Source organism: Pistacia vera, unplaced genomic scaffold (genome assembly GCF_008641045.1).
Source record: "Pistacia vera cultivar Batoury unplaced genomic scaffold, PisVer_v2 Contig217, whole genome shotgun sequence".
Lineage (NCBI taxonomy): Eukaryota > Viridiplantae > Streptophyta > Magnoliopsida > Sapindales > Anacardiaceae > Pistacia > Pistacia vera.
In genome coordinates this window covers 828,873-846,903 of record NW_022196021.1, presented here as the reverse complement: position 1 = coordinate 846,903, position 18,031 = coordinate 828,873, and the positions used below count along the sequence as shown (strand labels likewise).

Sequence of the window (18,031 nt, the reverse complement as noted above, 5' to 3'; positions counted from 1 at the left end):
TTTTAAAAACTTGAAAATAAAAAAAAAAGTTACAAAACTTGCAATTTGGCCCTCCAAGCGCGATGAGGCTTGCAAGCCTATCGACTCGAGCTTCGCCCGGATCGAACTTGGCTCGACTCCTTAAACGAGCCACTCGAGCTCGAGCTTGACTTGATTGACTTCGAATCGAGTTCAAGCTTTTCACGAGTCGAGCTCAAGTAGCTTGCGAATTGCTTGACTCACTTCTCATTCCTAGGCAGGAGGTATAGAGAATTTGACGTTTCTACAAAAAGATTGTAGGGACTACATTAAAAAAGTTAGAAAGCTAAAACTTGGAGTTGGAGATGCTTCGGCAGTACTTAGGTATTTTATGAAAATGCAAAAAGAGAATTCAAAATTTTAGTACATGATTGATATAGATGAACAGAGTCGATTACAGAATATGCTATGGGTTGATGATAGATGCAGGGTCGCATATAAAGAATTTGCTGACGTTGTGACCTTCGACACAACATATCTGACAAAAAAGTATGATATGCCATTTGCTACTTTTGGGGTTGATCATCATGGACAATCGACATTGTTAGGTTGTGGATTAATTTCTCATGAAGACACTGAGACATTTGTATAGCTATTTCGTTCTTGGCTTGAATGCATGAATTTTTCTCCTAATGGAATTATTATCACTGATCAAGATAAGGCCATGCAAAATGCAATTGAGATTGTTTTCCCTGGTACAAGACATAAGTGGTGTTTGTGGTATATAATGAAGAAACTACCAGAAAAGTTAAAAGGTTATAAAGAATATGAAACTATAAAGTTTAAATTACAAAATATTGTGTATGATTCTTTTACACGTGAAGAGTTCAAAGAACGGTGTAACAAATTCATTGATGTGCACAACTTTCACGAGAATAAATGATTATATGGATTGTACAAAGAAAGAGTACGTTGGGTACTTGGATTTGTTAAAGATACTTTCTGGGCAAGTATGTTAACTACTCAACGTAGTGAAAGTATGCATGCATTTTTTTATGGATATATATGTAAATTCCAAAACAATGCTGAAACAATTTGTGGAACAATATGATAATGCATTGCAAGATAAAGTGGAAAAAGAAAGGGAGGCTGATTTTAGATCTTTCAAATCTTGGATACCATGCATAACTAATTACCCTATTGAGAAACAATTTCAAAATGCATACACAACTGTAAAATTTAAAAAGTTTCAAGAAGAGATTGCGGGGAAGATTTATTGTGAATTATCTTTTTTGAAAAAGTGTGATTTGTTTGAGAAGTATCAAGTTTTAGGAGATGTTTGGTTTGGAGATAGTAATCGGCGTGTACCCTTTGTGGTATACTTTGAAAAAAGTTCATGTAATATTCATTATAATTGTCATTTGTTTGAGTTTAGAGGGATTTCATGCAGACATGTCTTTATTGTGTTGATTCATAAAAGGGTTTCACACGTCCCAGATAAGTACATTTTATGTCGTTAGAGGAAAAATATAAATAGATGTCATACGAAAATTAAGCCATTAAGGTAAGTTATAATAGGTGGAGCACCAACGTTGAAGGACAACATTTTGATAAATTATCTAATATAATGTTGACAGTAGCTGATATGACATCAAACAATGAAGAAGACTGTAATATGTTGATGAAATTTATGATTGATAGAAAAAAAAAGGGAGGAGGGGGGTGTTGGTTGGGGTTGTTGCTTATGATTTGTTGTTGCTATAGTTCATTAAGCATATATTTGAGTAGAGATGCTGAAAATGGGTGCTTTTGATAAAATCTAGGTATGAGTATCGGACAATGTCAAAAATGTTGGCCAAAAAAGTGGATGGATGTTGAAGACAGGTTTCAGTTGATAGAGGCTATTGGTCGGTGTCAATCGATTTAGAACGAATTGATTCTGTCCAATCAATCAATAATCACATATCAACCGCCGATAATGGGTGTCTACTAATATTTTTTTTTTTTTTTTTTTTTTGGTTGACACCAATGTATTAGATAGTGTCAGTGGGTGTCTACCAAGCAATTTTGATTTTGAAAAATACAAAGAAATCTAACCTAATTGTTTTGACAATGTTTTGTGTTGTTATATTTTAGGAAAATTATACACTTAACTCGGGGAGATGATGATACTACAGGAGTGTTCTTGTTCTGGGAAGGAGGCTAGGTAATCTAGAAAGCCCTTGGCAAAAAAAAAAACAACTTATTGTCTAAAACAGATTTAGGAGTCAGATTATAGTGCAGCTTGAATGGTGAATGCATATGGAAATTAAATCATTGTGCTTGAACATAACCTTAAAAAAAAAAAAATGACATAATTTATGTGTTAATTTAATAATTAATTACTAACAACCAAAACGAGCTAGAATTTTATTAATTTTATCACTCGTTGATTGCCTGTTTTAATTTATTTGAAGTTTTGAAATGTTAAAAGATGTATAATAATATTTTAGAATAATATTTTATTAATTTTTTGAATTATGACTTCTTTTATTAATTAAAACTATAAAATTTTTATTTTTCAAAAAGCCAAACTTAGATGTCAAGTGATAAAAAATTCATTTTTTAATTAAAACACCATCCTTGTGCACCTTTATTTTCTAAAAGATATTACTTCATAAACACTCTTTGTGAATGTGGTTTGTGATTAAAATAATGAAAACTTTTATCTTCACTATGATATTCCAATAAAATATACCTAGATAAATTAATATCTTTAGAATTATAAAAATTTATTAATTAATCGACATATTATATAATTGTTTAAATGAATAAATTATCAAATTATCGAAACATTATTTATTTTATTTTTCCAAAACATTGAACTTAATACATGTACAAATAATGTATGGTTAATATGGTGTAGGGAATAGATGTTAGAAATAATATCATCAATCTAGTTAGAATAAAACTATGTGTACTAATTCAAGTACTAACATTGGAAATTTGAAATTCCTTTCAAATTTTTTTTTCAAATTTCCAATGTTAGTACTTGGATTAGTACACATTGATTAGTGTACGTAGCATTACTCATCTAGTTATAGCTATATGAGTTAATCTGATATAGGGAATAACTCATAGTTAATACGGCATAGGAATTAGTCTAGAGGAAATTGTTTTCTTCTTATAAATATCAGACTATATTTATTCTTGTTGTGTAAAAATACATGAGTGTTTTTTTCTTGTATATAAATACATTAGTCTATAGGAGTCATATTTTACAAAGGCTTTCTAGCTAATTGAGTCATGTATATATATAATTTTGATGTAGAAAGAGATTATTAATTTATTAATCAAGTGGTATTTATGTGTTTTTTTTTAATGCATTATCTTATAAATTTAGCGAATTATTAATTTACCACATTGGTCCCAAGTCGGGACCGGCCAAAAAATATTATTTAGTCGAGGTTATCAATTTATCGAGTATTAATTTACAACAATGCTACAAACACCGATTAATCTCACCGAATTGTTGTACCTACTTAGGTGGCATCCGAATCAGACGCAATCACGTTGGACACTATAACACGTCTTTTATAAATGAACAGTTATCCAACAACTATAAACGCTCGTCCATATTTGATGGATGGCCACGCATTACAAGTGGACGGCCGTCCACCAATCTGGACGGAATTTTGAATAAAAATAACAATGGACTCCCGTCTATATTATATGGATGAGAGTCAATTTCTTATGGATGGGCGTCCACCTCGAATGAACGTCCATCCATAATGACTTGCGGTATTATTAAAATGAGGAGGAATGATTTTTTAAAAGAATAAAAATGGACGCCCATCCATATTATATGGACGGCTGTTCTTATCAGATGGACGACCGTCCATTGAACAGTGAGGCAAATAATTTTTTTTTTTTTAATTTACAAATTTTTTTCAATCATGCAAATAAAAAAGATATAGTTTGTCTAATATACTTATGCAAATAAGCGTCAAAATTTTTAGATGAAAAAAAAATAATACTTTATTTGTAGCTTCATTTTAAAGCTAATACATTTTAGCTTCATTGTCTCATCTTTTTTTTTTCTGTGTGTTCTTGGCTTCTTGCCAGATCCTGTTAGTCTTCCATGCGACAATGGCGGTTTCTTCCTCAATAGCCACAACAACCAACTACTGTGACAAGAAAGTCACTAATATTTTCACAAGAAAGCCACCAATTTTTTATAGAGAGAACTGTTTATAGTATTTTCACGGGAAAGCCACCAATTTTTCATAGAGAGAATCGTTTAGGGTGGAAAGGGAGATCAAATTTTTTTGAGGTTATAAATATTTGTTGAGGTACTTAAGAATTTTTTACTTAATTTATGCATGTAATTAGTTTCATATTCTATTTTGGATTAAATATATGTTACAATACAAAATAAATGATAGACAATATTTGTTGGTGACTGTTGTGAACCACATTCGTGAACGCAAAAACTGATTATGGTTTTGCATGAAATTATGGAATATGGAAGAGTCTAGTTTGCCTCATTTCAATGATGTTGAGTTAAATTGTGTTCGAAACTTTAACTTTTTCGTTAACATGAATTTAAATTTGTTATATCGTATTGTTTCTTATGATGTGTTGTATTAGTACATTCTAATTTTGTCCATTATAAAACCATTAAATCAAGAAAATGAATGTGATGAATTAGAAGATATGGGATGTGCAGAGGAAGAAGTGGACCCTCATATTGGAATGGTGTTTGATTCAGTTGATAGTCTGGTGAAGTATTACAAAAGGTATGGTAATAAAATGGGTTTTGAAGCAATGATACATACGTCAAAGAAAGGAGATGATGGGGAGATGAGATACATGACAGTGGCGTGTTCTTGTTCTGGGAAGGAGATATGTAAATCTAGAAATACCTTGAAAAAACAACTTATTGCTAAAACAGATTTAGGAGTCAGATTAGTGCAGCTTTGAATGGTGAATGCATATGGGAAATTAAATCAGTTGTGCTTGAACATAACCATGATCTTACAAGTTCGACGAAAAAAAGATATTTCAAGGTAAACCGAACGACACAACCTTATGTGAAAATGAGGCTTAAAGTTAATGATCTAACTAGGATTAGACTATGTAAAAAATTTCAGTTATGTTCAGTTGAGGCAGAAGTAGGGGTGTATACGAGCTGAGCGGAGTATCTGAACACTCGAGCTCAGTTCGTGATGAACAGTGTCAAGTTCAAGTTCAAGCTGAGCTCGTTCGAGCTTGAATACTTGGGCTCGAGCTCAAGCTTGCGAGTATGAGTGGGTACTCGAGCTTGTGCTTGAGCTCGAGCTTTGAGTTTATTGTGAGAAGGGTGCTGTTTATCATTTTAAAAACTTGAAAATAAAAAAAAAAAGTTACAAAACTTGCAATTTGGCCCTCCAAGCTCGATGAGGCTTGCAAGCCTATCAACCCGAGTTTCGCCTGGATCAAACTCGGCTCGACCCCTTAAACAAGCCACTTGAGCTCGAGCTCAACTCGATTGACTTCGAATCGAGTTTAAGCTTTTCACGAGTCAAGCTCAAATAGCTCGTGAATTGCTCGACTCGCTTCTCATTCCTAGGCAGGAGGTATAGAGAATTTGACGTTTCTACAAAAAGATTGTAGAGACTACATTAAAAAAGGTAGAAGGCTAAAACTTGGAGTTGGAGATGCTTCGGCAGTACTTGGGTATTTTATGAAAATGCAAAAGGAGAATTCAAATTTTTAGTACATGATTGATGTAGATGAAGAGAGTCGATTACATAATATGCTATGGGTTGATGATAGATGCAGGGTCACATATAAAGAATTTGGTGACGTTATGACCTTCGACACAACATATCTGACAAAAAAGTATGATATGCCATTTGCTACTTTTGTGAGGGTTGATCATCATGGACATTCGACATTGTTAGGTTGTGGGTTAATTTCCCATGAGGACACTGAGACATTTGTATGACTATTTCGTTCTTGGCTTGAATGCATGAATTTTGCTCCTAATGGAATTATTATCACTGATCACGATAAGACCATGCAAAATGCAATTGAGATTGTTTTCCCTGGTACAAAATATAGGTGGCGTTTGTGGCATATAATGAAGAAACTGCTAGAAAAGTTAAAATGGTATAAAGAATATGAAACTATAAAGTTTAAGTTACAAAATATTGTGTATGATTCCTTTACACGTGAAGAGTTCGAAGAACGATGAAACAAATTCATTGATGTGCACAACTTTCACAAGAATAAATGGTTATATGGATTGTACAAAGAAAGAGTACGTTGGGTACTTGCATTTGTTAAAGATACTTTCTGGACAAGTATGCCTACTATTCAACGTGGTGAAAGTATGCATGCATTTTTTTATGGATATATATGCAAATTCCAAAACAATGTTGAAACAATTTGTGGAACAATATGATAATGCATTGCAAGATAAAGTGGAAAAAGAAAGGGAGGCTGATTTTAGATCTTTCAAATCTTGGATACCAAGCATAACTAATTACCCTATTGAGAAACAATTTCAAAATGCATACATAACTGCAAAATTTAAAGAATTTCAAGAAGAGATTACGGGGAAGATTTATTGTGACTTATCTTTTCTGAAAAGTGTGATTCGTATGAGGAGTATCAAGTTTTAGGAGATGTTCGGTTTGGAGATAGTAATCGGCGTGTACCTTTTGTGGTATACTTTGAAAAAAGTTCATGTAATATTCATTATAATTGTCATTTGTTTGAGTTTAGAGGGATTTTATGCAGACATATCATTATTGTGTTGATTCATAAAAGGGTTTCACACGTCCTAGATAAGTACATTTTATGGCATTAGAGGAAAAATATAAATAGATGTCATACAAAAATTAAGTCGTTAAGGTAAGTTATAATAGGTGGAGCACCGACGTTGAAGGACAACATTTTGATAAATTGTCTAATATAATGTTGATAGTAGCTGATATGACATCAAACAATGAGGAAGGTTGTAATATGTTGATGGAATTTATGATTGATAGAAAAGNAGATAGATAAAGGTCTTTGGTACTCTTGTATTCAGGTCCTAGTACAAGCCTTTGACATGCTCATATACAAGATAACTTCCAACCAAATGCAAGAAGAAGATATTCCAATAATCCTAAGTGTAGTTTCTCATTTATTTTTCCTGAAACTTATCCGAAATCGTCTTCAATTTCCTGGCATGGGTACACCATAAAAAATGAGTTCTTCGGGTTAAAATATGTCAATGGAGTAAATTAATGGTGTCTCCTTGTCCAAACTTCTTTTCACAAATTGATGCAGTTCAATAATAAATTGAAGAGGAGGGGGCTTTGGAAGGAACAAGATCGATATTTACTTCACCGAATTCAAGTATGTCTTAGACAAGGCAAGTGGACAAACTGAAGCAAGACAGATTATAGGCAGAGTTCAGTTTTTGGCCTTGGAAATACTATTGATAGACAAAAGACATTACTTCCTAACCACCACACTATAGGCAGTTGGCTTGGGGCCTTCTGTGGAACAGACCAAAGTTAATGAAATAAAGCCAAATATTTAAGAGTTAGAAGGGAATTAAGCTTTATCCATCGAAGCTTGTTATTAAATATGTCCATAGAGGTCCCTTATCTAGCAAGTTCTGTTCAGATTCTAGGCATCATAATCCCTCAAGCCCATATCCATGGAAAATCTTCCAAAATGATCTCTTCAATGCATTTTTGAAAGAGTGTATAGATAGAAAAAGGCCTTTGGTCCTCCTAGTTGTACTAAGTTCCTAGCATAAGCCTTTGATTTCCTCATGTACAAGATAAATTTCAACCAAATGCAACATGAAGATATTCCAATAATCGCAAGTTGTATTTTCTTATTTAGTTTTTCTGAAAATTATCAGAAATTGTCTTCAATTTCCAGGCATGGCTACACCATAAAATATGAGTTCTTCGGGTTATAAATGTCGATGGAGTAAATTATGGTGTCTCCTTGTCCAAACTTCTTTGCCCAAATTGATGTGATCTCAATCATAACTGAATGGGATAGAAGTTTGGAAGAAACAAGATCAATATACTTCACTGTATTCAAGTATCTCTTAGACGAGGCAAGTGGACAAACTTTCAAATTTTTAAACCCAAATTAATTTGTGCCTAATTCGGTTTCCTCTCTTTTTACTCGAAACAGTAATCATCTTTTTTCTTGTGGGCCAGATTTAGTCAACAATAATGTTTTGCTTACAACTGAGTCATACAGATAGACAAAAATTGCACAAAATTTATGTAAAATGACTACTTTATCATTTATTTTTTGTCTGTTTATATGACTCAGTTGTAAGCACAGCATTGCTCTTTAATCAAAGTGCGACTGTTGTCAAGTAAATGTTTGACCACTACCTTCTTACATCATTCTTAGACAAGTGCACAAGAGCTTAGTTTTAAAGTCAAAGATGATGTAAGAGGGAAATGGTTAGACATTCACTTGAATAGTCAAACTTTGATTGGATTTGACCGCAAAATAAAGGAGGATTTCTAATTCAGATAGAGAAAAAAGAGCCCAATTAGACACAAATTAAATTGGTGTTAATCTACTTCCAAATATTTAAAGAACTATCTCAGATGCTTCCGCAACAACCCATTCTTTGAAAATTTAAAAGTTCAAGTGAAGAACACAGTTTTTACGGAAAATTCACTACGTGTGGCTTCCCTTAAATGGTGGTTTACCCAATATTTTACAACATGTTAGTGTGCCAATCATCATACTATGTGTGGCTTCTCTTAAATGGTAGAAAAACCATTTATTTCCTAACATGTTACTCTGCCACTCATCACACTGCAGCGCTTCCCTTAAATGGCAGAACAAACTCATGTTTTATAACATGTTAGCCTGCCAGTCATCACACCATGTATGGCTCTCCTTAAATGGTAAAAAACACATGTTTTTATGACATGTTTGTATGTTTTTATAACTTTTGGGTCTTACCCTAAGACTTTCCCTTCTAAGAGTTCATGGGTTCAAAAACCATGATTCTGAAAATGAATTGATTATAATTGATATGTGTTAGAGTGGAAAAAATGGGTCTGGTTTGTGTTTTCACCTGACCGAATCGAACAATTGAAAAAAAAAAAAACGAACCTTACCGTATCATCTTAAATTAACAACCGAACCAAAGCAAACTAAAACATTGTGTTCAGTCGGTTTGTTATATCATTTTTTTTAGCGTTTTTTTGGTAAAATTTGACTTAGCAAGCTGAAAAAGACAAAAATGGGGATAAAACACATTTCATTTTTGTCTATGATTTTGTGTTACCGTGTTTAAAACCTCATATCCAAAACAGCCAACAAAAACTAAAGTCTAAAGTTAATATCTTATAAAATCATTTAACATGCAATGTTCATTGCTATAAAATCAACAATAAATCATATTCAGCCCTATCCAAGTGTGTTCTCACGTGCTACATAACTATTCTAACCATTTCAATGAATTTCCTATCTATTAACAAACATAAATTCATAGACTCACTTTGAATATTGAAGCTAATAACATCAATTCACATCTAAAAAGTATAAAACAGCAATATACCTGTCTATCAACCCTGACCGGCTCAACGTGTTCCTTGGCCTCATCCTTAGCTTCCTCCTCCTTCAACTTCTCGACTTTGTGGTGCTTCACCTTTTTCGGATCCAACAACAGTTCCACTACCTTACCAATCAAACAACCCTCTCCTCATCAGGAACCTCCATTACTGCCCACATTTCCCCCACTTCTCTTTCAATTCAAACCCAACAAACTCCAATAATCACTGCTCCCACAACCTCCTAACCGCTTCCCGATCTTCGGATTACTCATTCGAATTCTCCTAAACTTGCATTCTCGCTCCTTCACCACATTCCCCAACAACTTACGCACCACTTCACTGACCCTTCCTTCGGCCTCCCAGAAAAAAACACCAACACAAGTCTCCAATTCACTCCTAGATCATTCAAAACACCACCAACATCACCATTATTATACTATTATTATCATCAGTTGAACTGCTGTTATTTTATTATTATCTATTAATATTACTATTATTCACACAGCTCTCAACATGTAAAGAAACTCTTCTTCAGTCCTAAAAGCCTGCCCAAATAGGACATTCAAACAAATTTAAAGAATACCCATGTTGCGATCTCTTCCGGAAGTGATCATGAACCATACGGGTCAAACCCATCAGAGGGTTTCCGACCCGGGTCCGGATTATTCACAAAACCGGACTTATTGCTCTCTTCAGAAACAGCGATTTCTCAGAAGGAGAAGGAGAAGGGTTTGGTTTAGGTTTAGGTTTTGTTTGTGTGTTTGGATTCGGATTGGGATTAGTGTTGAGGTATGTGGATTGGGTCGAGCTGTATTAGGGTAAACGGGTCCTCCCGAAGAAGAAGAACCGGAACCCAGAACTCGACCTTGGCCCTTGAATTTACCTGAAGAAGAAGAAGATAACTGATTGTTAACTTTCTTCATGAAGCCCTTCATCTTATCTTTCATGTCATCCATTATTTTTTTCGAAAAGTAAAGAATCAAGAAACGAATTAATTAAAAGGTTTAAATTGAAACAAAATGAAAATAATTCAAGAAAAGAGAAGGGGGTGGGGTTTGGGGGGAAGTTACCTCGTATAATCAGAAGAAAAGTGTCACATTTGAGAGAAGAAGAGACAGAACAGAATTGGAATGGGCTGTATGGAATTGGTGGTAAGAAAGGTTTTTGTTTCTTATTGGAAACAGAAGTTGAGCGGTGTGGGATTGCTTAAAAGTCCAATTAGAACATGCCACCTCAGGTTTTCTTTCTGGAAACAGCAAGTTTCATCGGAAGAAAAGGGTTTGTTAAAATTATCCCAATTCGTAAACCTTACCAAACCAATGATAAATTATTTTTTTATTAAGTTGAAAGTTATAAAGAAATCTTGAATTGATTTTAATTAAATAAAAACAATTAACGATAATCAAAATAAAACTGTTATTATACCACAAAATTTAATTTAACTTAAATCTTATGAGCCTCTATGTTAAGCCTAACCCTTCTTACTTCGTTAATATTTTATTGTTTTACTATTTTATGTTCATAATTGACTTGATTATTCGATTTCTAGTTTTATATTGTCAGTCAGGGACCAAAGCTTTTGAATTAATTTGCCTGGCTTGTGAAGCTAATTTATATCTTACAGAAGATCTGTTTTGTTATAATTTGCAAAAAAAAATTATGTCAAAGAGTAGATAATATAATGTTAAAAGAATATTAAGATTTCAACAACTTTTATGCTTACGATCAAATCAAATCAATTTAAACAAATTTTTACCGAACTTGATTAATTTTTCATTAAATTTGGATGGTTTTTATTAAATTATAATCACCCAAACAGAAAATTAAATTAGGTACATAGTAAGAGGATCTGACTATATAACCAACAGTCAATCCCTGACTTATGAATAAGTTAAACTTACATTGGTTCATATTATAATTTACACAATACCATGTAAACAATTAACAAATATCAGGTCTGGATTCAACTAGAAATGACTGCAATAGAAGATGGAGCCAGTTTGCCGAATGGCCTAGTCCAATACTAATCTGCAAGTTTAGAATAAACAACAGATGGAAAGACCGAGACTTAAGAACTGAATAAAAGTATATCTGTTAGCATTATTTTCTGCAAGACCAAACTTTGCTCAACATCACAATCGGATTGACCAATGCCTTGAACCCTTAATCAAGTTCAAAGAGCATGCAACATACCATTAAGTATCTGCCACAAAAACTATAAAATGAAAGAATCACCATTACCCATAATCTGAAACCTATTGCTATTTCCTATCCGCGCATTTGTATCGACAATAAAAATTCTTCTGAAAAGACCCCAAATTGTAGTTGAAGTTGTGATGAGTGTCTAAACAACTTAACACGTATATGTTCGGAGAACAAATTGAACCATAAGTGAAAGTATAAAGGAGCTCATACGTTGAAACTATTTGAGTGTTATAGAAATCCCTATGGTTGTATGGTTGGAGAAAACTCATCAAAGAAAGCCCAATGAACTAACCTAATGCTTAATTTGGAAGTTTATAAGAAGCACGAAGAGAACACTAAGAAATTCTATTTAATGATCTATAGGAAGACCAAGCTTGCTTAAGATCATAAAGCAGGTGCAAACATGCTCATGCACCTGATTCAGTTACAGGACATCAAACATGCAATTGAATGCATCTACCAACGTGCTAACAATCGTCGAAGCTGTCGCTCTCTATCCTAAGCACACACAGCAATACTAACCGCTTTTTGTAATATTGTATTTCACCCAGCACCGCTACCATCAATCAACTCTCAAGCATACAAAGAAACTAGACCCGACAATAACATAGCCACAAACTATAAAATTCGTTTGGCAACACATAGCCAACATCCAAATCATACTTCCTAGATATGCAAAATTTAAAAATTCTATTTCGCTGAATAATAAAGAACCACACACCCAATTTTATGTCCATTTCAATGATAACTGCTAGTTACTGAAGTAACTAGAATCGCACTCGAATAACCCATTTAATGTTACTTAAGCTTCAGTACCAAACTTGAAAAGCAACCAGCTCCGAAAGAAGTTCTAGAAAACAAGTTGCAACACTAAAATAACAGAGATAAACACCATGCATTAAATGAAAATAAATCAGTGAGCTATCTGAAACCCTCAAAATAACATTCAAACAAACAGAGATCAAAAACAACCTCAATGACTCAATCAATCCTTGTTTTTGCCTCTCGATCCTCTGGTTCAACTGATCGATCTTCACCACGAGATGCGTGACCGAATAGAGCAGCCAATAGAAAACCAAAGCCGACGCGATCAAGAGCGCGTTGCGCTGACTCTTCATGATCGACTTCTGGTGGCGCAAGTGCTCTGTCGGGTACACGAATCCCCCTCGCACTTCGGGCGCGTCTCGTATTTCCAGTAGATATCCATCAGCAAACAGACAAAACGGGACCACCGAGAGAAACGGCTTCAGGGATTACGTGTCCCCGCGACGAGGCCTCTGCGTAGGCCATCGAGGCCGGGAGGGTGAGGAGGGCACCATGATTGCTTCTGCGGCCGCGGCGTAGCCGAGCACAACCCATTCGAGAGCCATGGAGAAAACCTAGTCTGCAAAACGGTACGCTTCTTCGTCGGTAAGAAGAATTTTTTCACTTGGCGATGAGAAAGGGAGGTGAGATATTCGGGTTTATATAGTTGAGGAAAATAGCGGTGACACGTGGCGTGATGTCGGAGTGGACTGTGGAGAACTTGAAGGGACAGATGGAAGTTTAAAACAATGTGTCTCAAAATTAAAAAAAAAAAGACATAATTTATGTGTTAATTTAATAATTAATTACAAACAACAAAACGAGCTAGATTTTATTAATTTTATCACTCGTTGATTGCTTGTTTTAATTATTTGAAGTTTTGAAATGTTAAAAGATATAATAATATTTTAGAATAATATTTTTTAATTTTTTGAATTATGACTTCTTTTATTAATTAAAACATAAAATTTTTATTTTTCAAAAAGCCAAACTTAGATGTCAAGTGAAAAAATTCATTTTTTAATTAAAACACCATCCTTGTGCACCTTTATTTTCTAAAGATATTACTTCATAAACACTTTGTGAAGTGGTTTGTGATTAATAATGAAAACTTTTTCTTCACTATGATATTCCAATAAAATATACCTAGATAAATTATATCTTTAGAATTATAAAAATTTATAATTAATCGAATATTTATAATGTTTAAATGAATAATTATCAAATTATGAAACATTTTTATTTTATTTTCCAAAACATTGAACTTAATACATGTACAAATAATGTTGTTAATATGGTGTAGGGAATAGATGTTAAATAATATCATCAATCTAGTTGAAAAACTATGTGTACTAATTCAAGTATAACATTGAAATTTGAATTCCTTTCAATTTTTTTTTCAAATTTCCAATGTTAGTACTTGATTAGTACACATTGATTAGTGTAGTACATTACCATCTAGTTATAGCTATATGAGTTAATCTGATATAGGGAATAACTCATAGTTAATACGGCATAGAATTAGTCTAGAGGAAATTGTTTTTCTCTTAAAATTCAGACATATTTATTCTTGTTGTGTAAAAATCATGATGTTTTTTTCTTGTTAAAATACATTAGTCTATAGGAGTCATATTTTACAAAGGCTTTCTAGCTAATTGAGTCATGTATATATATATTTTGATGTAGAAAGAGATTATTAATTTATAATCAAGTGGTATTTATGTGTTTTTTTTAATGCATTATCTTATAAATTTAGCGAATTATTAATTTACCCATTGGTCCCAGTCGGGACCGGCCAAAAATATTATTTGTCGAGGTTATCAATTTATTGAGTATTATTTACAACAATGCTAACAACACCGATTAATCTCACCGAATTGTTGTACCTACTTAGGTGGCATCAGATCAGACGCAACACGTTGGACACTATAACACGTCTTTATAAATGAACAGTTACCAACAACTATAACGCTCGTCCATATTTGATGGATGGCCACGCATTACAAGTGGATGGCGTCCACCAATCTGGACGAATTTTGAAAAATAACAATGGACTCCCGTCTATATTATATGGACGAGAGTCAATTTCTTATGATGGGCGTCCACCTCGAATGAACGTCCATCCATAATGACTTGCGTATTATTAAATGAGGAGGAATGATTTTTTAAAAGAATAAAATGGACGCCATCCTATTATATGGACGGTGTCTTTCAGATGGACGACCGTCCATTGAACAGTGAGGCAAATAATTTTTTTTTTTTAATTCAAATTTTTTCAATCATGCAAATAAAAATATAGTTTGTCTATATACTTATGCAAATAAGCCAAAATTTTAGATGAAAAAAAAAAATACTTTATTTGTAGCTTCATTTTAAAGCTAATACATTTTAGCTCATTGTCTCATCTTTTTTTTCTGTGTGTTCGGCTTCTTGCCAGATCCTGTTAGTCTCCATGCGACAATGGTGGTTTCTTCCTCAATAGCCACAACAACCAACTACTGTGACAAGAAAGTCACTATTTTCACAAGAAGCCACCAATTTTTTATAGAGACGTTTATAGTATTTTCACGGGAAAGCCACCAATTTTTCATAGAGAGAATCGTTTAGGGTGGAAAGGGAGATCAAATTTTTTTGAGGTTAAATATTTGTTGAGGTACTAAGAATTTTTACTTAATTTATGCATTAATTAGTTTCATATTCTATTTTGGATTAAATATATGTTACAATACAAAATAAATGATAGACAATATTTGTGGTGACTGTGTAACCATTCGAACGCAAAAACTGTTATGGTTTTGCATGAATATGGAATATGAAGAGTCTAGTTTGCCTCATTTCAATGATGTTGAGTAAATGTGTTCGAAACTTTAACTTTTTCTTAACATGAATTTAAATTTGTTTATCGTATTGTTTCTATGATGTTTTGTATTAGTACATTCTATTTTGTCCATTATAAACCATTAAATCAAGAAATGAATGTGATGAATTAGAAGATATGGGATGTGCAAGGAAGAAGTGGACCCTCATATGGAATGGTGTTTGATTCAGTTGATAGTCTGGTGAAGTATTAAAAAGGTATGGTAATAAAATGGTTTTGAAGTCTGATACTACGTCAAAGAAAGGAGATGATGGGGAGATGATACATGACAGTGGCGTGTTCTTGTTCTGGGAAGGAGATATGTAAATCTAGAAATACCTTGAAAAACAACTTATTGCTAAAACAGATTTAGGAGTCAGATTAGTGCAGCTTTGAATGGTGAATGCAATATGGGAAATAAATCAGTTGTGCTTGAACATAACCATGATCTTACAAGTTCGACGAAAAAAAGATATTTCAAGGTAAACCGAACGACACAACCTTATGTGAAAATGGGCTTAAAGTTAATGATCTAACTAGGATTAGACTATGTAAAAATTTCAGTTATGTTCAGTTGAGGCAAAGTAGGGGTGTATACGAGCTGAGCGAGTATCTGAACACTCGAGCTCATTCGTGATGAACAGTGTCAGTTCAAGTTCAAGCTGAGCTCGTTCGCTTGAATACTTGGGCTCGAGCTCAAGCTGCGAGTATGAGTGGGTACTCGAGCTTGTGCTTGAGCTCGAGCTTTGAGTTATTGTGAGAAGGGTGCTGTTTATCATTTAAAAACTTGAAAATAAAAAAAAAAAGTTACAAAACTTGCAATTTGGCCCTCCAAGCTCGATGAGGCTTGCAAGCCTATGACACCGGTTTCGCCTGGATCAAACTCGGCTCGACCCCTTAAACAAGCCACTGAGCTCGAGCTCACTCGATTGACTTCGAATCGAGTTTAAGCTTTTCACGAGTCAGCTCAAATGCTCGTGAATTGCTCGACTCTCTCATTCCTAGGCAGGAGGTATAGAGAATTTGACGTTTCTACAAAAGATGTAGAGACTACATTAAAAAAGGTAGAAGGCTAAAACTTGGAGTTGGAGATGCTTCGGCAGTACTTGGTATTTTATGAAAATGCAAAAGAGAATTCAAATTTTAGTACATGATTGATGTAGATGAAGAGAGTCGATTACATATATGCTATGGGTTGATGATAGATGCAGGGTCACATATAAAGAATTTGGTGACGTTTGACCTTCGACACAACATATCTGACAAAAAAGTATGATATGCCATTTGCTACTTTTGGGGTGATCATCATGGACATCGACATTGTTAGGTTTGTGGTTAATTTCCATGAGGACACTGAGACATTTGTATGACTATTCGTTCTTGGCTTGAATGCATGAATTTTGCTCCTAATGGAATTATTATCACTGATCACGATAAGCCATGCAAAATGCAATTGAGATTGTTTTCCCTGGTACAATATAGGTGGGTTTGTGGCATATATGAAGAAAACTGCTAGAAAAGTTAAAATGGTATAAAAAATGAAACTATAAAGTTTAAGTTACAAAATATTGTGTATGATTCCTTTACACGTGAAGAGTTCGAAGAACGATGTAAACAAATTCATTGATGTGCACAACTTTCACAGAATAATGGTTATATGGATTGTACAAAGAAAGAGTACGTTGGGTACTTGCATTTGTTAAAGATACTTTCTGGACAAGTATGCCTACTATCAACGTGGTGAAAGTATGCAGCATTTTTTATGGATTATATGAACAAATTCCAAAACAATGTGAAACAATTTGTGGAACAATATGATAATGCATTGCAAGATAAAGTGGAAAAAGAAAGGGGGCTGATTTTAGATCTTTCAAATCTTGGATACCAAGCATAACTAATTACCCTATTGAGAAACAATTTCAAAATGCATACATACTGCAAAATTTAAAGAATTTCAAGAAGAGATTACGGGGAAGATTTATTGTGACTTATCTTTTTGAAAAGTGTGATTCGTATGAGGATACAAGTTTTAGGAGATGTTCGGTTTGGAGATAGTAATCGGCGTGTACCTTTGTGGTATACTTTGAAAAAAGTTCATGTAATATTCATTATAATTGTCATTTGTTTGGATTTAGAGGGATTTTATGCAGACATATCATTATTGTGTTGATTCATAAAAGGGTTTCACACGTCCTAGATAGTACATTTTATGCATTAGAGGAAAAATATAAATAGATGTCATACAAAAATAAGTCGTAAGGGTAAGTTATAATAGGTGGAGCACCGACGTTGAAGGACAACATTTTGATAAATTGTCTAATATAATGTTGATAGTAGCTGATATGACATCAAACAATGAGGAAGGTTGAATATGTTGATGGAATTTATATTGATAGAAAGGACAAGAGGGGGGGGGGGGGGGGGGGGGGGGGGGGGGGGGGGGTTGGTTGTTGGGTTGTTGTTGCTATAGTTGATTAAGCATATATTTGAGTAGAGATGTGAAAATGGGTGCTTTTGACAAAATCTAGGTATGAGTACGGACAATGTCAAAATGTTAGCCAAAAAGTGGTGGATGTTGAAGACAGGTTTCAGTTGATAGAGGCTATTGGTCAATGTCAGTTGATTTCGAACGAATTGATTCTGTCCA

At 33.8% G+C, this 18,031-nt stretch overlaps 2 pseudogenes; both read right to left on the bottom strand.

Annotated features, from left to right (window-relative positions):
- Positions 1 to 9,403: 9,403 nt before the first annotated feature.
- On the bottom strand, positions 9,404 to 10,476 carry LOC116130029 (annotated as a pseudogene).
- A 2,056-nt stretch (positions 10,477 to 12,532) lies between these two features.
- On the bottom strand, positions 12,533 to 13,093 carry LOC116130028 (annotated as a pseudogene).
- Between the last annotated feature and the right edge of the window lie 4,938 nt (positions 13,094 to 18,031).